The sequence below is a fragment of the Talpa occidentalis genome, unplaced genomic scaffold (genome assembly GCF_014898055.3).
Source record: "Talpa occidentalis isolate TD23 unplaced genomic scaffold, MPIMG_talOcc4v2.1 talOcc4.6, whole genome shotgun sequence".
In the NCBI taxonomy this organism is placed as follows: domain Eukaryota; kingdom Metazoa; phylum Chordata; class Mammalia; order Eulipotyphla; family Talpidae; genus Talpa; species Talpa occidentalis.
Genome location: NW_023604972.1, coordinates 54961554 through 54982226, shown reverse-complemented (window position 1 = coordinate 54982226; position 20673 = coordinate 54961554).

Here is a 20673-nt window from a genome sequence, read left to right as displayed (position 1 = left end):
AAGAAAAAAAAATCTGGAGGTATTAGCCAAAACAAGACAGCAGATATGTCAAAATCACAGGGAAAAAAAAAATCTTAAAATGATTCAACTGATGTAAAACACAAATTTTCTCAACCTTGATCCCAAACTTTTAACAGCATAGCAAAAGTTTGCAAACTAAATCTACTTTTAAACCATTTTTCCTATTTTTGCATAAAATCACAGGGCAGAAAATAACTAACAGCAATTTTTAGCTGGCTTTGTTGAAATACTCCACACAGGATCAGAGCGAACCATTGGCATCCGGTCGATGTATGCTTCAGGTATAAAGTTGGTTTCATCAGACTCCACCTGGGCTTTCCTCTTCTTGAAGGTACCAGGGCATTTTCGTTGGCCGGGGTTGTCCAGTCCTGCCAATGGAGGCAAGCTTCCTCACCTTCTTTGGAGGTCTCTGGAACCCTACAAACAAGGCAAACAGGTTCTCCTCTTCTTGGTTCAGCTCTTTTTCAACTTTGTGGAAGAACTCCACACAAAGCCACACAATCAAACTTATGTCCAATTTTTTTTTTTTTTAAGCAGACAAAATCCCTATGGAAGTTATGCAAAAACAGACTCTGAGATAAGTAGCAAAAATTACTTCCATGATGGGGTTCTTGCTCTATCTCTCTTTTTATTTTTTTTAAAGATTTATTTATTTATGCATACAAGAACTGGGGTGTAGGCCAGAGATGTGGAGGCTGAGAGGATTCACCAGAGAAAGAGTGGGGAGCAGAACAGAGGGATTTACTGAAACACACTGTTGAGGGAAGCAACAGGCAAGATAGGAGTGTCTCTATTTTATTTATTTATGCATAGAACTGGGGTGTAGACCAGAGGTTCAGGGAGTGAGAGGATTCACCAGAGACATAGTGGGGTGTGGAACACATAGAACTTCTGAAATACACTGCTGAGGGGAGCAGCAGGCGAGACAGGGGAGGTCTGCTGCACCATGAATGTAGCTCCCTGGCTGGGGATCGAACTTATACTGCAGTGTCTACTGATAGCTTGATAGTGCTGATACTTTAACACTTGTGCCACCAGGGAGGAACTCCACAAATTTCTTTTCCTTTATTTGCAATGGCCCTTGTGCTGAATCAGCTGTCTTGAAATGGTGGGCAACCACAGATGCAGACTTCAAACAATGTTTTTCAAGCGATTCAACTTCTTTCTATAACATCATGACTTTTCTCTCTTTTTTGAGGGAAGCACTTCAAACATCACTAGTGGTGTTACTGGGCAGGGAGAGGGGCACCCTAGACCCCTCAAACCTGCCTACTCTAAATGGGTTCTGCCATCTACCACATCGACACAAAACATATGAGATTTTAATGGGAAGGAACTTTAATACAATTAGGAAACACTACAGGAAAGGCAAAGAATATAGTTTCTAAATCAAGTACCCAAAGTTACCTATGCCCTCATGGGTAAAAGACCACCCAAGTAGGATTGGCCCAGAACAAGTCCTCAAAGCCTGCCACAAGTCTAAACAATCTTCCAGTGGGGATCCACAGAAAAGGATCAGAAACAACAAGACAAGTCTGGAAGGAAAAGAGCAAAATCAAAATCAAGACAAAAACCGTCATTGTCACCTCCCCACGGGTCTCTCTGTAACAGGGTGGTCCCCAGGAAAGGGGGAGGTTCCCTGCCCCACCCAAGGGAGGGTGGAGCTGAGCAGCAAGAGAAGAAGCTGCAGGAAGAGACTGAGGAAGGAAGCAGGATGGAGCCAGGAGACCTGAAGGAGGCGCATGGAGCCTAGAGACATGTGAAGAAACTGCGCTTGTCTTTTGGTCGTGGACTGGGTGACACAGATGTGGGTGAGACCCATGGGGAGGTGACAATGGCAGCTTTTATTTGGATGTTGATTTTGCTCTTTTCCTTCCGGGCTTGTCCGGTTGTTTGTGACCCTTTTCTGTGGGTCCCCACTGGAAGATGTTTTAGACTTGTGGCAGGCTTTGGGGCCTTGCTCTGGGCCGATCCCATATGGATGGACTTTTACCCACGAGGGGATGGGTAACTTTGGGTACTTCATTTAGAAACTAGACTCTTTGCCTTACCTGTATTGTTTCCTAGTTTAATTAAAGTTCCTTCCCATTAAAGTCTCCTATGTTTTGTGTTGATGCGGCGGATGGCAGAACCCATGTAGAATAGGCAGGTTTGTGGGGGTCTGGGGTGCCCCTCTCCCTGTCCTATAACATATTGTTTCCTAGTTTTATTAAAGTTCCTTCCCATTAAAGTGTCATATGTTTTGTGTTGATGCGGCGGATGGCAGAACCCATTTAGAATAGGCAGGTTTGCGGGGTTTGGGCTGCCCCTCTCCCTGTCCTATAACATCTCACCCACATCTGTTTCACCCAGTCCACAATCAAAAGGCAAGTGTAGTTTCTTCACGTGTCTCTCAGCTCCATGTGCCTCCTCCAGGTCTCCTTCTTGCTCTCCATCCTGCTTCCTTCCTTCCTCAGTCTCCTCTACAGCTTCTCTCTCTGCTCAGCTCCAGACTCCTTTCGGGTGGGGCAGGAAACCTGGAACCTCCCCTTTTCCTGGGGACCACCCTGTTACAGTGGCACTTCATGTAAGTACTATGATATTATTCGTAGCTTATGGTATTGCACTAAGCATGATGGAAAATAAGTGAAAGATCATTTTTTATGTGGAGATGATTAGCACTACTTGTATTTTTAAGTGGATACTTGCAACATGAGCTCACTACAATAGAAACAGGAGGTGGCTATGATGTTATTACACTCTTACAATATGCAGTACAGTTAGAATTTATGCAATTATTGATAGGGAGCTATGGTGGAAGGGAAGGGGACCTCACCTGGCATAGGAATCTGTACATACATATCTAGCATAGGCTGCACATACACACTATATGACTAAAACTTTGCTGAAACCCTGGGGGCTGAACATGACCAATACCAAGAGCATCAAATATGATGGGCTATTCTGAGCATCAAATATGATGGGCTATTTGCTTATGACTAACTTTTGGTTTTGTTTAACTCATTGTTAAAAAGCCAGCTCAAGATGAGTGGTAGAACAGTTTCTTCAGGGTGCTATGCCCACCATTCTCTCAGATCAATGACCAGCAATCTGAAAAATAAAAACACTTGTAGAGTCAATTCCTTTTTTTTCAAAAAGATTTTATTTATTTAGTTTTGCGTAGAAGAACTGAAATGTAAGTCAGAGGTACAGACGGTAAGAAGATTCACCAGAGACAAAGTGGGGAGCAGAAATAAAATTCTAGCCTTTTACCCTGGCAAGGGAAGAATAAGCGGTACTTCAGGAATGGTGAGGTCAGAAGAAGTTTTATTACTCATGCATGAATAATATTACTCAGACCTGGGTAGCCCCATAAGGTCTGAGCACAGGTCTAGAGACAAAGGGTCTCTTTTATACATAACCATCTTACATTGATAACATCACTCAGTGAGCACAAAAGTTCTTGACAAAAGTGTTGGGAAAATGCAGATATCTGAGGATGGCCTAGGAGATCAATCAGCCTGGCCAGTGGGAGATAACAGCCTGGCCGGTGGTCCAAGTGTGTTAGAATATCACCTCCTTTAGATATGCTTATTAAGGAAGTAAACTTGTTATTTACACTTACTTTGCATTATTTACTGCACCAGCCCTGTGGCTCTTTAGCAGGAAACAGGAAAGATTTTATTTGCTTAGCAGTTCCCTTTTAGGGACACACCAACAGCATTGTGGAGTCAATGGCTCAATTTCAGTTTAGAGCAAAAATAATCCTTTTCAATTTCAGAGAACCAAGGTTTAAAATTCTGTTTTGGAGAAAATACCCCTGGTCTTGGGCATCCCTGGTGGCGCAAGGGGTTAGGACGCAACCTATGAAGCTACCCGCAGCCACTGCAGTATGAGTTCCATCCCTGGCCACTGCAGCACAAGTTTGATCCCTGGCCAGGGAGCTGACCCACATGGTGCAGCAGACCTCTCCTGACTCGCCTACGGCTCCCCCCAGCAGTGTATTTCAGTCAGTCTGCCTGTTCTGCTCCCCACCGTCTCTGGTGAATCCTCTCACCCCCCACACCTCTAGCCTGTACCACAGTTCTTGTATGCATAAATAAATAAAATCTTTAAAAAAGAAAAGAAAAGAAAAGAAAATACCCCTGGTCTATTGACCTTCAAATAGTAAAGAAATAGTAAGTTATTTCAGGCTATCACCTGAATCTTGCAACATCTAATACAGTTTTTTTTTTTTTTTTTTTTGCCTTATCTAGCCCTAGGGGATCTGATACAATCCCCTACTCTTAAAGCTTGATTCTGTCAGGTAACCAGGCAGCACTAACAGAGGAAGAGGGAAGTTCTTTATTTTCGCCATTGGGTTTTACACCGGAGGGCTCAAAGGAGATCTCTCTCCAAAGTATGAGCACCCAACAATTAGGCAACAGAATATTTATTGTCTAAAGCAAGGGGTTCAGTCAGTTGGGTTGCATGAATCAGGGCATGTGGCCTTAAAAGCGTTTATCAGTTGTTCCATGAAATTTTCAGTCTACAGGCTATTTCCCAAATTCGGCAAAGCAACAGGTCAGCCTGACATTTTCCACTTCACTATGTGAACCTGAAATCTCTCCTATAGCCATACTAATGGATATTTCTTGGCTTTTTCTAGCTCTGTAAATTTTGACCCTTTATGACTCACAGAAGGAGACTGCAAGCTTTGGACTAATTGCCTCTTATTGAGTGGGCCATCTTTTCATTTGAATGTATTATTGCAAAGTGTATTGTTTTATGTGTGAGCATTCTTAATTTATGGAATGAGTATTGTATCATACTCGTTCTGGGCTTATATTTTTCAACTCATCTCTATGCATTTGGAAGGCATGCATGCAGCTTTGTCTATATCTAACCTTATGTTACTGATGGAGGAAAGAATAGAAAACCTAAAGGAGACATCACAAGAGTAGAACCTAACCCACACAAGGAGGTGGGGGTAGAAGTGATTAACCCAGTTACATAAACCAAGATCCTTAGGCGTCAGCACCAAGATCAGGAGGTGTAACACCCAGAAACTATCAGACTGCTATAGGGCATTTTAGGAGCACAGATCAGAAGGTGACTATGTGGAGACACTCAAACCATTCACCCACAAAAATGAGCCCCTTCCTACCAAAAGAAGATGATAAAACCTAACACTGCCCCACAACGGGGCAGCAATCCTGTAACAGGGTGGTACCCAGGAAAAGAGGAAGTTCCAGGTTCTCCGTCCCACCCAAAAGGAGGGTGAAGCTGAACAGGGAGGAAAAGAAGCTGGAGAGGACACTGAGGAAGGAAGGAAGCAGGATGGAGAACAAGGAGGAGACCTGAAGGAATTCACATGGAGCAGAGAGACAGGTGAAGAAGCTGCACTTGCCTCTTGGTCCTGGACCGATTGGAATAGCCAAGGGTGAGAGAGGGGAGGTTAACAATGGCAGCTTTTATCTTGATTTTGAGTTTGCTCTTTTCCTCCAGACTTGTCTGACTGTTTCTGACCCTTTTCTGTGGGGCCTTGTGGAAAGGTGCTTTAGACTTGTTGCAGCTTTCAGGCTGTGCTCTGGGCCAATCACATTTGGGTGGACTTTTCCCAATGAGGGAATGGGTAATTTTGGATGCTTGATTTAGAAACTGTATTCTTTGTTTTTTCTGTATTATTTATTAACTGTATGGAAGTTTCTTTCCACGAAAGTCTTATATGTTTTGTGTTGATGCGGCGGATGGCAGAACCTATTTAGAGCAGGCAGGTTTAGGTGCTCTGGGGTGCCCCTCTCCCTGCCCTGTAACACTTCTGCCCACCTGTGACTATGCAGGTGCTTCTTTTCACCAGCTCTCTCCCTCTGCAGGGCAGCAGCCTCCTGCCTGCCTGTCACCTGTACCTGCCAGGGCTTCTCTTCACTGACCTCCCTCAGCAGAGGCATCTCTCCTCAAGGCCGCCCACCTGAGACCATGCAGGCCTCTCTCAGAAGACCTGTTCCTTTCAGAGCAGCTTTTCCTGCCCACTTGTGTCTATGCAAGTTTCTTTTATTCTTCCGTCCCTTTCCCTAATAAACCTATTCTTTAAATATAACTGATGTCTGTCTCATGGAGAAACTCATCTGGGAAACTCGCCATGTGTGGCTGAAACGGGAGCTCTGTGAAACCTTCCCAAAGTGAACCCAAGGACCCTGCACTCCAAACCCACAGACTCCAAAAATGACATCGTTACCACCTGGGTGTTAGATCCAGTGTGCACACGTCACATTTTCACCTACCTACCCTCCCGGGGATGAAGTTCAACCCTCCCAGACAGTCCAACTTCCTTCCACCTTCATCTGTGATGCAAAGAACATCTTTGCACATGATCCCATACAAATGAGTATGAAAATTTCTTTTGAATGTATGCCAGGAGCAGAATTGTTGTGTCATACAGGATGTGTTTTCCTCACTAGGTTAAATTATGTCAGATTACTCTCCATAATGGCTGCAGATGATGTAGTTTTGGGAGTTCTTGGGTTTGGAGAGCGGAGTCCTTGGGTTCACTCTGGGAAACGTTTCACCAGAGCTCCCCTCTCAGCAGCATGGGGTGAGTTTCTCCATAACACAGACATATTAGTTAAATCCAAAAGGGCAAGTTTATTATAAAAGGGAGAGAAGAATAAAGGACACTTGCATAGATACAAGCAGGCAGAAAGGGCTGCTGCTAAAATGACATATTTGCTGAGAGACATATTTGCTGCCTGCATGGTTGCAGGTGGGTGGCCTTGAGAAGAGCTGCCTCTGCTGAGGGAGGTCAGTGAAGAGAAGTCCTGGCAGGTACAGGTCACCGGCAGGCAGGAGGCTGCTGCCCTATGGAGGGACAGAGAGTTGGCGAAAAGGAGGCACCTACATAGGCATGGGTGGACAGAAGGATTGCTGCCCCATGCCAGGGCAGAGATTGCTCTGATATAGACCTTTCTTTGGGAGGGGCTTATTCCGGTGGAGTGGTTTGTTTGTCCTTGATATTGAAGAACTATGTAGAATTTGAAAGGGACTGGAGGAGGTTCTACAATGGCCTTTAATCTCCATATCTTCACCTTTAGGTCTATGTTCCTGGAACACTCTACAGCAGTCTGACACCATTTTGGGTCTTGTGCTTTGTGATCTAGACCTCGGAGTCCAAGGATCTTAGTTCCTATAGCTGGGTTAATGGCTATGTTAATCCCTTCTACCCCACCTCCTTGTGTGAGTCAGGTTCTAGTCTTGTGGTGCCTCCTTTTCAACTTTTCTATTCTTTTCCTCCTCAACCCTTTAGATGCCCACCCAACACTAACAAATTCTACAACATTTTGGACACCAAAGAGGGGTCCTGCAAATCACTTCAACTCTGGTGCTAAGTACCTAGAGATAGAGCAGTCCCTAAATTCTGCCTCCACGTCAGTTTGTCACCTGTACTTGTGATCAGTCAACTACAAGTCAAGGTCCCCAGAACCCTTGGTAACTTGCTAGATTGCCTCATAGATTCAGGAAAACATTTAAGTTACTACTAGTGATTAATTAAAAGGATATAAGCCACTTATACCCAGACAGAAGAGATGCATAGATCTAGGGAGGGGAAACGGGTGCAGAGTTTCCGTGTCACCTTGCCAACATCTCCATGCACTCGCCAACCCCCGAATCTGCAGCCCTGTTGTTTAGGAGTTTTAATGGAATCTCTCGCCCTTCCCTCCTTGGAAGTTGGAATTGGGATTGAATATTCCAACACTTTTTTTTTTTTAATTTATTTATTTATACAAGCACTGGGTACAGTCAGAAGGGCGGGAGGGTGAGAGAATTCACCAGAGCCAGAGAGGGGAGCAGAACAGGCAGACAGAGGGAGGACACTGCTGAGGGAAGCAGCGGACGGCAGGAGAGGTCTGCACTCCACATGGGACCCTCGCCGGCAGCCATGTGGGACCCTCGCCTGGTGGCAGCAAGTCCGGGGATGGAACCGGCGCTGCAGAGGCTGCGAGCAATTTTGCAGCCCAGCGCTCAACCGCTGCGCCACCAGGGGAGGCCCAATATTCCAACTCTTTAATCATATCTTGGTCTTCTTGGCAGCCAACTCATCCTAAAGTGTTCTGGAGACTCGCCAAAATTGGCTTTATTAGAACCAAAGCTGCTGCTAAACCTATCATTCAGGAAACACTACCTATTATGCATGTAACTTAGGGCCATAAAGAAATCTCAAGAAAGCATATAATCATAATATAAATTAATGACACGGGGAAATGCTAAAATTGTAAAACTCTGGAATTGTTACAGGGCAAGAGGAGGAGGAGTACCTTTAGACCCCTCCAAACCTGCCTGTGCTAAACGGGTTCTGCCATCCACTGCATAAAAACATTCTCTAGTGTGTAATAACGTCAATGGAAAGGAACTATTATAATGAGTGTGTAATGGAGAGAAGAGAAAGAATACAGTTTCCAATTAAATACCTGACGTTACCCATCCCCTCAGGGTTGGCCCAAATGGTGAGAAGTTCTATGAAAAGTCCCTAACAACAGGGTACCAGGAGATTTGGGGGTTGGTGAACACATGGTACTTTTTTGGGAAGGTGCTTTTGGGAAACTGATGCCTGAGAGCTTGCCACAAGTCTAAGATACCTTCTGGTAGGGACCCATCGAAAAGGGGCAGAAAGGGCCAGGCAAGTCTGGAGGGAAAGGAGCAAAATCAAAACCTTCCTTAGGGTGGGGCGGGGAACCTGGAACTTTCTCTTTCCCTGGGGATTACCCTGTTACAGAATTAAATTTCTGTTTTATAATTTCAGTGTCTCCAAGATCTAGGAAGTATATACCACAGTAGTTAGGTCACAAACATTTGGTCAAAATGACTGAATTGAAATAAGAAAGTAACTAAGAGTTATGGCAGAAAATAGAAAGTTGGGGCCGTCCTGGTGGCCTAGGGTTTAAGTCTCAGCACTATCACCTCTATGGACTGAGTTCGATCCCCAGCCAGGGAGCTAATCCATATATGGCACAGCAGACCTCTTCTGTCTCACCCACTGCTCCCTCAGCAGTGTATTTCAGTAAGTTCACCTGTTCTGCTCCCCACTCTGTCTCTGGTGAATCCTCTCACCCCCGCACTTCTGGTCTAAACCCCAGTTCTTCTATGCAAAAACAAATAAAAATAAATCTTCAAAAAAATAGAAAGTGATATAACACAAAAGCACAGATATCGGCTACAGCTGTGACATCAGCCCTTCATTTTAATTGGATGGAAAACATGAGGGTACATGTGAAAGATATAAAGAGAAGTGAAAAGAAGGATTATAAAAACAGATCAAGAAAAATGGTAGAAGGTGAAGAAAACCTGGAGAGGAAAGCCCAGTAGAGAGTTGACTCAGGTATTTGGAATTTTTAAAAGCACTGATTATTCAGACTGAGCATCAACAATTAAAGGCTTCAGTGGAGTTGAGGTTTCTTATCAGCCCGCTGTTCTGAATTCACAGAGTGTGAAATTCTAACAACAAACATTAAAAAAGGATAAAAGGTCAAAATAACTGAAGAGGGAAGCAACAGAAACTATGCCACAAATTGAGAACAGAAGTATTCAGTTTCATTTCAAGTCCTATTATCTTTTTTGCTTCTGTGTCTCAAAGGTGGGCACGAATAGCCCTTGGAATTTTCTGAGAGCGGCCAGTTTTTTTGATATGACTTTGAAAGGAAACTAGAGATTTTTCATTCATTCATTCTCCCACTAATTTAACATATGTACATGTTAAATCATACGTATGTGTATATATATGTGTGTGTATATATATATATACACATACATACATAAATACATACACATATGTATGTTGGTGACTGGGCCCTGTTCTAGGTACTGGGGATATTGCAATTTATGAGATAAAATTTCACCTCTTGTGGTGCTGACAGTCTAGGGAATGACAGACATAAATAAATAAATGAGTGAACAAACACCTAAGTTCTGATAGGCCTCTGAAGATGGGACTGGGGAAGGAGCTAGCTGTAAGGGAAAGATAATTTAGGTTACTAATGCATAATCTGTCTTCCTTTTCTCCATCGCTTCTACTTATAAATTTCCTTCATTTTGTATAGCTCCTATCTCTCTGTTAGATCGTATGCTACCTGATTCATACAACATTTGATAAAGCCAATAAGATATTTGAAATTTGCTCAGTTAATTTTTTTTAAGTTAAGTTTACTAGGCATCGCAATATAACATGCCCAAAGTAAAACTTTTGATTCTTCCCCAACTTTCTACCTGATCCTCTTGTTGCTACTCTTGCCCCACTGAAGTCTATTTTCTGCACAGCCCCTCAAGTGATACTGTTCAATCACAGACCCATTCATGAAATTCACTGTTCTCCCCCACAGGTCTTCACAGCATTGAAAACAGAACAGATTTTTTTTTTTTATCTTGGCCTATATGCCTCATAAAATCTGATTCTCTCTGACTTCATTTCTCTTTAATTTCACTCATTAGCTGTGTTCCAGTCATTCTGGATTCCTTGAATCAGCCTCAGGGCCTTGCTGCTTGCTCTTTCCTGCTGCCTAGAATCCTCCAAACATACGTAGTCTGTTCCCTCTCTTCATTATGGTTTCTGTCCCCAACTCCAAGAGACTCTCCCTGACTTTCTCACCTGAAATAGCACATATTCCCTGCTCTATCTTATTAACCATTATTTTTCTACAGGCCCACCAAGCTCTTCCCTGGAAATACATTATATAGGCTGGATACATTTTATACACCATTTTAGTATATGCTGGTGTTATTTTAGCTTACATGATAGGTTATTTTTTGGATCTGAATATGTTCAAAAAATGTTTCCATATAAATAAATGGCAATATACTTCTTCTGTTTATACCATTTCAGTGCATGAAAGGTTTTATAGGAATGCTTTGCTTTCAGATAGTGGGGAAACCTAGATATAGCTCATCAATGATAAAGATTTTTCTATTCATCTCTGTTTTGAAAAGTTTAAGTAACTTGAACAAAATTGAATTTCAGCTTTGATGTGTTCCACAAATAAAATACACTGTACAATGAGCATAAATTTCTGATTATCCACACCAGGCAAGAACATAGATTGCATGGGCCTTCCTGGTGGCACAGGGGTTAAAGTCTCACCACTACCAAGCTATCGCCAGCCGCTGAGGCCTGAGTTCTATGCCCCAGCCAGAGAGCTAACCACATGGTGCAGCAAACCTCTCCTGTTTCTCCTGCTGTTCCCCGCAGCAGTGTATTTCAGTAGATCTGCCTGTTCTGCTCCCCACTCTATCTCTAGTGACCTCTCACCCTTAGCACCTCTGGCCTACACCCCAGTTCTTATATGCATAAATAAATAAATATAAATCTTTAAAAACAGAACATAGATTGTAGCTCAAGTAAATGGGAGGAGGGGAGCAGGTAAAGATTAGATAGCAGCATATATTGGGGGCCCATTATGTTTAGAGAAAGTGCAAGGGGACAGTACATCACTCCCTATGAAGCACCGAAGTGGGGTAAAATGAGCAATTATAGTAGAATATAAATTGAAGCTTAGGGCTGAATTTGCCTAAGACTAGCTTGGTGGCAAAGCTTCCATTGGGAAGGTAAACACAGACAAAAATCACCTATTTTGCAAAGTGGCTTGCTACGTTGGACTTATGTGAATTTACTTTTAATTTGCTTTTTTGTGCCAGATACAGAAAGCTTATGTGAAGGCAGAATACACTCTAGGTTTACTGCAGATGAGAATCATATAGAGTAGAGTTTACACCAGGGGACCTTTCACCTCCTCTTCAACTTGTTGACTGATCTTAGAGCTTGGAAGAGGAAAGGTCCAGAAGTCAAGATGATCAAATAATTTCAGATTTGGGAGGAAACTTTGAACTCATTTCCTCTTCTCCCTTACCTCTTCCTTGTGCAGAAAATTAAATGCAAATCCTGAGAAGGAAAGAGATTTGCCCAAGATCACAGTTGTAACTGCCAATAGGATTATAGACTAAATTTCTAGCATCTAGGCAAGCATCGATTTCCCCTTTTTACAACATATCAAGACTGATCTGTAGGTAAGACTGATTCTGACCCATAAGTAGGTAAAGCTTGAATTCAGTGACCTAGGACTTACCTCTTCTGAGACACCCAGCCTCTTTCAATCCTGGCTCTACTAATTTATAAACTGTGAGCTGGGGCCAGTTTCTTATCCTTCCTATGCCTAGTTTCCTCATGGTATGCTTTTGCAGAGTATTAAATAAGCTAATATGTTTAAGGAATTTAGAGTCATTCTTGGCTCTACACAACACAGGATATGTTAGGAATATTCATTATTGCCTGGTCATAAAGCAACCAGTAAATACGACGACCTTCACTTTAATCCTCCCAATTCTAAATTTTTTTTTTAAAGTTTCACTTTTTTTTGCCAGTGGTGATTTTTTTTTTTTTTAGATTTATTTATTTATACAAGCACTGGGTTAGTCAGAAGCATAGGAGGGTGGGAGAATTCACCAGAGCCAGAGCGGGGAACAGAACAAGCAGACTGACAAAATACACTGCTGAGGGGAGCAGCGGGCATGGAAGGTCTGCGTGCCATGTAGGACCCTCGCTGGTGGCCGGGGATAGAACTGGCACTGCAAAGGCTGCGGGCAGCTTTGCAGCCCAGCTCTCAACTGCTGTGCCACCAGGGGAGGCCCCCAATTCTAAAAATTTATGAAAAAAGGATAAAACTTTTGTCTTAAAAAGAGGCAAGCAAGCAAGAGCTAGGAAATGAGTTTAGGTGGAATGAAGGTCAATTTGGAGACATAGGTGGCCATAAGATTGGTGAAAGGGTGACCTCCCTGGTGGCCTAGGGGTTAAGTGTCAGATTACCATCACATGGCCCTCTGTGGCCTGAGTTCAATCCCCGGCCAGGGAGCAAACCCACACAGCACAGCAGATCTCTCTTGTCTTGCCCGCTGCTCCCCTCAGCAGTATATTTCAGTACATCTGCCTGTTCTGCTCCCCACTCTGCCTCTGGTGAATCCTGTCACCTCCCACCCCCACACCTCTCACCTACACCCCTACACCCCAGTTCTTCTATACAAAAATAAATAAAACCTTAAAAAAAAAAAAAAGATTGGTGAAGGGCAGGATCCATTTTTGAAAAGTTTGTATACCAGCTTAGAAGCTGAGGATTAGCCCTCACCCCCTGCATTAGAAGTGGGGAACTACTGTAAGATGAAAAAAAAAGTATCATTGGGTGTAGGATTAGTTAGAAAGGAGAAACCAGGGGAAAAAGAACAAGTAAAACATATTATGTAACTTTGAATTATGCAATTATATCACTAAGCATGCTTCCTTGTTTTCATAAGGTCACATTTCAGACCATATGATGGTCCCTTTTGGGGACAGGTTAATGCCCTTTTCTTCGTCACCTTTCCTTTTTCCCTCTGCTGTAACTCTGCCCTCTCCCATCCCCCTCTTGCTTTTGGTCTATTAGAAGTGGAGTGGGGAAAGGGAACACAATTTTTGTTGTTCCTTGTGACCCGAGGAAATTTTTCGTGGTTTTAGTCTGTGAGAATAGATGGATCCTTATTTTCTCTACCATAACACCTATTTAAGAAAACGGACCTCTCTCTTGCTTCCTTCCCCTCGCATAACCATTATGTGCTATTAGTTTGCTTGAATTTTTAAAAATTTTCTGGCATTTAAAAAAATTCTTTTTCTGGAGTATTTTTATGTATAAACTCTGGATCACCCAAAGCCAAAGAAACTTTTAAAAGGTAAGTCCTAACCTAGATTTTAAATTCTATATTTAACCCTGCTGGAGAAAGAAGCACTCTTGGGAACTTTCCCAGAGTATGCTAATGAGCTCAAAATGAACACTTTCCTTTCTGTCATTGGAGAGAAACTATCCAATAAAAAAGCAGTTCAGCACCTACACCCACTCTGTGTACAAAACAAGGAGGTGTGTTTGTGCATGCCAATAAGTCATGCTTCTGGTTGCTGGACAACCCGTGACAAATGTGCCTTTCATCATCTCTTACAACGTTACCTTATGATTATGAGCTCTACAATAAATGAGACTTAGAAAAGCAGGGTGTTTAGAAAGTTCAATTTTCTGATAGTGTACACATTTCTCACATATTTGGAAGACAAGGCAGTTTTTCTCACCACTATATGCATTTTTCTGTCGTTCATGCACTGCAGTTATAGGTATATTTACTTTATTCCACTGACAAGAAAACATTTGAATAGTCTTTAAGAAAACTACAAAGGAAGTTTTGGCTTGTTTCAAATATATCTTAATAGCAGTACTGTAGGAGATGTTGCTTGGCAATAAACTGAGTTTTAGCTTCTTGAAGGTATAATTTTCACCGTGTCATTCTGTAGCATTTCCCCAGCTACAGGAGTACAAGATTAATTTGTCTTTATGTTGCTTTATGGGCTGACCGAGTGTTTCATTATTTTCTTTAAACTGGCTATTTATAGGCTTCTCCAATGCACCATAAAATCTTCAAAGAATAATACTACTACTTATTTTTATGGGGCACTTATATTCTCTGCCTAATTTAATTCTGTGGCAATTAGGTAAGTTGTCCAGGGCAGGTTATATTTGGTGCTGTTTTACACATGACAAAACAGGGCAAAGCAAAGCTAGCTCTTATCTAAAGCTGTGCATTAGTTAAAACAATTACAGGGTCTCCAATTGGAGATCATAGGGCTTAAAGACAGCGCTATCAAGCTATTGCCACTGCAGCATGAGTTCTATCCCTGGCCAGGGAGCTACCCACATGGAGCAGCAGAACTCTCCTGTCTCGTCCGCTGCTCCCCTCAGCAGTGTATTTCAGTAGATCTGCTGTTCTGCTCCCCACTCTCTCTGGTGAATCCTCTCACTCCCTTGTGCCCCCCCCACCCCTACCGCCATGCCTCTGGCTTACACCCCAGTTATTGTATGCATAAATAAATAAAAAAAACCCAGTTGGAGTACAAGTTCTAGACTACAGTTAGGTACATATTCTATGATTCAAAGACACTTCTCAATAGTTAGAAACTCATTTTCTCTTTCTAGCTAGCTTTGAGTAATATGCAATAACTGAATAATTTCTAACTTATAAGAGAGATAGAGAAAGAAAAGGGATGATGAATTAGACTCTAGTATAATACTTAAAGAACATCATACTTAAATAATTGATGGGGTTTGATGTGGGAAGTTCTTGGATCCCTCTGAGAAAGAATTCAACAGACATTCCCATTTATTAGCATATAGCAAGTTTACTGAGGAAAGGAGAATAAGGAGCGAGAGATACCTGCATAGACATAGGTGAGCAGTCTTAAAGATAAGAACTGCACTTTTCCAGGGCAAGGAGTGTTGTTGTTTTTTTTTAAAGATTTATTTTTATTTATACAAGAGCCGGGGTACAGGCCAGATGCGCGGGAGGGTGAGAGGATTCACAAAAGACAAAGCCGGGAACAGAACAGGCAGACTGACGAAATACACTGCTGAGGGGAGCAGCGGGAAAGACAGAAGAGGTCTGCCACGCCATGTGGGACACTCGCCGGCTGGCTGGGATCGAACTGGCACTGCAGAGGCTGCGAACAGCTTCACAGCACTGTGCTCAACCGCCTGAGCCACCAGGGAGGCCCAAGGGGTGTTCTTGTATAATGTTGTTTGATGGAATTGTTGAGGAAATCATCTCCTTGGCATCTGATTAGCTTAATCTTCTAAAATCAATAATCCTCTCTGCCCCCATCCCAGCTGATAATCTTTTCTGACTTCACCTCAGATTCCTGGAAAATTCCAGAGCTAGGTTTAATCTAAGATTCTTTAATCACCCCTACCCCTGCCTCTGTTGTTTGTCCTTATGAGACCTTCATCCTAAATGTTTCTGCTTTGCATTTCCATCATAATAATAGCAGGCATTATTCTTGAATATGCACCTACAGTCTCCTCTGACCCCTCCCAATTCTTGAGAGTAGAGACTACATTTACATCCATTCATTAAGTGTGGGGTCATAAACTCCACACTTAGCATGTTTGTCTTGGGGGGGAAAGGGGTGTATGCTGGAGGCCCCGTCGGGGTGGTGGGATGAAAAAACTCACCAGAGACAGAGTGGAAAACAGAACAGGTGGATTTATTGAAATATACTGCTAAGGGAAGCAGCAGGTGAAACAGGAGGTCTGCTTCATGAAGATTGAGGTTCCTGCATCTCTCTTTACACTCCAGGCATCACTGATTGGTTAGGGAACTAGTCTTGGGGGTGTCCTGACTGATGGTCTGAATTAGCATAAAGCACCTTCAACTCTTAGGATCATCATCTTAATGTCATGGTACCCATGGCAGTCCCATTCACTCCTTTTATCTAGTCAAGCCTCCCAAACTTGCCTGCTGGGCAAAGAATGGGGGCTTGGTTTTTAAATTTCAGTAATGATACCAAGACAATGCTTAGTACATACACTGTAAGCTTCATGACAATTTATTGAAGGGCCTCCCTGGTGGCGCAAGGGGTTAAGCACAGCACTATGAAGCTATCCGCAGTCTCTGCAGCACAAGTTCAATCCCCAGCCAGCCAGGGAGCTACCTACATGGCATAGCAGACCTCTTCTGTCTCGCCCACTACTCATCTCAGCATTGTATTTCAGTCAATCTGCCTGTTCTGTTCCCCACTCTGTCTCTGGTGAATCTTCTCACCCTTGCCCCCATACCTCTGGCCTGTACCCCAGTTCTTGTAAGCATAAATAAATAAATCCTTAAAAAAGTAAAAAGAAAATTTATTGAAAAAAAAATGAATGAAAATATTTCTTTGATTAACACTGCCCCAAGAAAATCTCAAGTAAATGATTTTAAGTTAGAGCTACTTGACCCTACTGTATTTGTTGGGTCAAAATGCAGTAACAAACCAAATCAGTGACTTAAAACAGCAAAGATTTGTTTCTGATTCATGCTATATAGCTATCATGGATAGGCAACTGGATTCTGTTCTTCATTGCCACAAAGGGACCCAGATTGAAGAAGCAGTGATGATCTGGAGTAGGGTTCGTTGCAGTGACAGAGGGAAGTGAACCTTGGTGGACTTTGCAGAAAAACATTAAATGCTCTCATTAAATCCTGTCACATACACTTACAATTCATTGAGGTGAACTAGTCACAGGCACCTGTCCTTCAAAGAACCATCTATTTCACAGTCAGGAACTGCCAGGGTGGAGAATGAATATCCTGCCCAGGCTTCAGTGGTGCTGATCATCACATTTCATTTCCTTGATTAGGGTTTCTCTCTGACTCAAGCTCAAGATGCATTTTTGTTTATAACATTTCATACAATATATATTTTAAAAGTATAAATGTCCTCAAAGCAATCCTCCACGAAACATTGGGGCATAGTGAAATGAAATAATTAAGGTCAAATAGAAATTTAGAGATAGAAATAGAAAAATAATTCAAATCTCATACCACTGGTAATAAAGTTACTCAAGAATCCCACACACCAAACCCTAACAAAGATGTGGAGTAGTGCTGGATCCATTTGATTCTTTTGGTCATTATGCAATGATCCTTCATGTTGAGTGAATTCTGTGATAAATTCTTTTTATAGAATCTTTAGTTATACTTCAGTGAAGCAAATATATGCATATTCTTCAGGACAGCCTGACTGACCTTATCATATGACTGGATTACAGTCTATTATAGTAAAAGGATGTAGTGAAGTCATAATGTTCTCAAGGGCCAATTTACAAGTGCTTACAAAAGGTCAAAATGTAACAGGGTGGTCCCCAGGAAAGGGGGAGATTCCAGGTTTCCTGCCCCACCCAAAGGAGGGTGGTGCTGAGTAGAGAGAAGAAGCTGCAGAGGAGACTGAGGAAGGAAGGAAGCAGGATGGAGCCAGAAGGAGACCTGGAGGAGGCACATGGAGCTGAGAGACACGTGAAGAAACTGTACTTGCCTTTTGGTCGTGAACTGGGTGACACAGATGTGGGTGAGACCCGTGGGGAGGTGACAATGGCGGTTTTTGTCTTGATGTTGATTTTGCTCTTTCCCCTCCAGACTTGTCTTCTTGTTTCGGATCCTTTTCTGTGGGTCCCCACTGGAAGATGCTTTAGACTTGTGGCAGGTTTTAGGGTCTTGCTCTGGCCAATCCCATTTGGATGGACTTTTACCCATGAGGTAACTTTGGGTGCTTGATTTAGAAACTATATTCTTTGTCTTTTCTGTATTGTTTCCTAATTGTATTAAAGTTCCTTCCCATTAAAGTCTCCTATGTTTTGTGTTGATGCAATGTGGCAGATGGCAGAACCTGTCTAGAGCAGGCAGGTTTGCGGGGTCTGGAGTGCCCCTCTTCCTGCCCTGTAACAAAAACACCAAGCAAGCATAATTAAAAATGTTTTAGCTTTCCAAGCTTAAAATTTTCAGTGTCAAGAGCTCCTTGTTGCCCAATGTTTTCTCACATTTGTGAGAGCATAGTACTTTATTATATGCACCAAATTTTGGTTTGAGATATTGTAATACATGTGGCTGCATTATTGATGAACAAATTCTAAATTCAATATTAACCTGATTATATTTAAAATTTAGTCATCAAAAAGTTCCATTCAAAAAAGCCATCATCACAAGATGTATGCTAGAATGTCATAGCAGCAATATCTGGAATAGCTGCAAAATGAAAACTACCCTGACATCCATCACAAAAATGAATTCATGAATTGTAGTGTATTCATAGGGTGGGATAACATGAATGATCCATATATGCAGCAATATGGAATCTCAGAAATATAAAGTGGAGTAAAGAAGCCAAAAACAAAAGATGCAAACTTTATGATTCTATGCATACCATGTACAAAGAAAGACAAAACTCCTCTGTGTTGCTGAAAGCCAGACTAGGCAGCAATGGCAGGTGGTATGATGGGGGTCAGGGGTAGTAAATAATCTGGTTTTTGATCAGGATGGTAGATAGACATGTGTATTTCGACCGTAAAAATTCATGAAGCTGTATATACTTGAGACATATGGGTGCATACATGTACATGTTGCTTCTAAGTAGTTATAAAAACAAAGAAAATTCCAAGAATCCTATGGGTATTAAATTTCAAGCCAACATGATACTCCTCAATGTCATTCTGTAACTTGATCTCTACAGTGCCTAGAAAAGGTAGGGCAAGGTGGCTTTGTTGGGGCTAAGGTGTCCCTCCTCCACCAGCCCCAGGGAGCCCTGGAGCACATAGGTCCAACAACCTGCCCTGATCTGTGTGCAGGCTGGGCTGGGATTTTCCCTCTTTCATATCTGGTTCTAGGATTCTGAATGGATCTCTCAGTGAGCTAAATAGAACAATGAGATTCAAGCTCAGTTCATTAATTATTTGGTTTGAAAATGGGAAATGAGTTGATTGGTGCTAAATGATTCAATCAGATGCTTAGGATTGAAAATGATCCAATCAGGTTTGTAGGGTAGGGGACCTTGAAAGGTATATAAGATAGAGCAAGAGCCAGCCTGATTCATTCTGTGCCTAGCCTCTGAAGAAAAAATAATATCAAGCAGTCAACCTCCATGGGATTCAGTAGACCTTTGCTGACTTTTGAAAGTTTTCTAAATGCCCTCCAGATCTCCATAGATCTGCACCAAGACTAGGTGACTGCACCTGCCTCAGGCCCTGCCTCTGACATTGCCTGCAAGGAGCACCATCGGGGTTGGCCCAGTGTCTCAGAGCTTACCTCGACCTCTGGTTCTCTAGACCTGCCTCCTGATGCTGTTGTGTCTGTTGCTGTCTGGTCCAGCATCCCGCCCAGCCTCAGACTGCTGTTGTAGGCTGCTCCAGTGTCACCTCATCTACGAAAGGCCTTTTTGGGGCCTATCTGGGGACACTATCTGGGGTGTCTTTAGAAACGCTTTCCTTTTCCCCAATTTCCTGTTTATTAAATAAACCCCGTTACACTCTGAGCCAAGCAGTCATGCAATTGTGATGTTTGGGTAAGAATCCACTAATACATCTGTCCCCAACTTTGGCACTGTCTTTTTACCCTGTTTTGGCACGGTTTGAGCACTATTTTGCACTGTTTCAATTCCTAAAACCTGTGAGCAATTAAGTGAGAATCACTCTCTGAGCAGAATATTTAATGAACTGAATTCATAACAGAACAGTTGAATTCAGTTGAGTTCATAACATCCTTAGGATGAGGATACCTAAAATGTCTAAATAAGGTAATTTACCTTTAAAATCTCCAATCTCTCTGCCAGTTCCTGCCTTTAATGATATCACCATAGTTTAAGCGAGGTCATCTTCCACCTTCAGTCTCATTTGCAGTAGTCTCCTAGTCAGTTTCCCAACAGCCCCTTCTACCATTTCTCTACACATTAACTAAAGTGATTCAAACTGAAGTCTACAGCAGATTCCTTTCCTTGTTTACTTGAAATGCCTCAACTGAGTCTGAATAAATTTAGAATGTAAGACATTTTAAAGAATGTCTGATCCCTGTCTAGCCTACTTGCTGCAGGTCATGTGACTCTCCCCCTCCCTCTAAGCTCTGTTGCATTGGTTTGTTACAGGGCAACCCGGATATTGAAATGGGTTGCCTGTCTGTGGGTCCTCACCTGCGTGCTGAAAAGGGACTTATAATAAGACTCAGCTGCAGGCACACACAAAAAGGTTAATAAAGGGTTTATTTACAAAAGAAGGGGAAATGAAATGAGTAACTCAGGGAGAAAGAGAGGGAGATAAATTGGTGAATGTGTCCTGCCAGTTCTGCTGA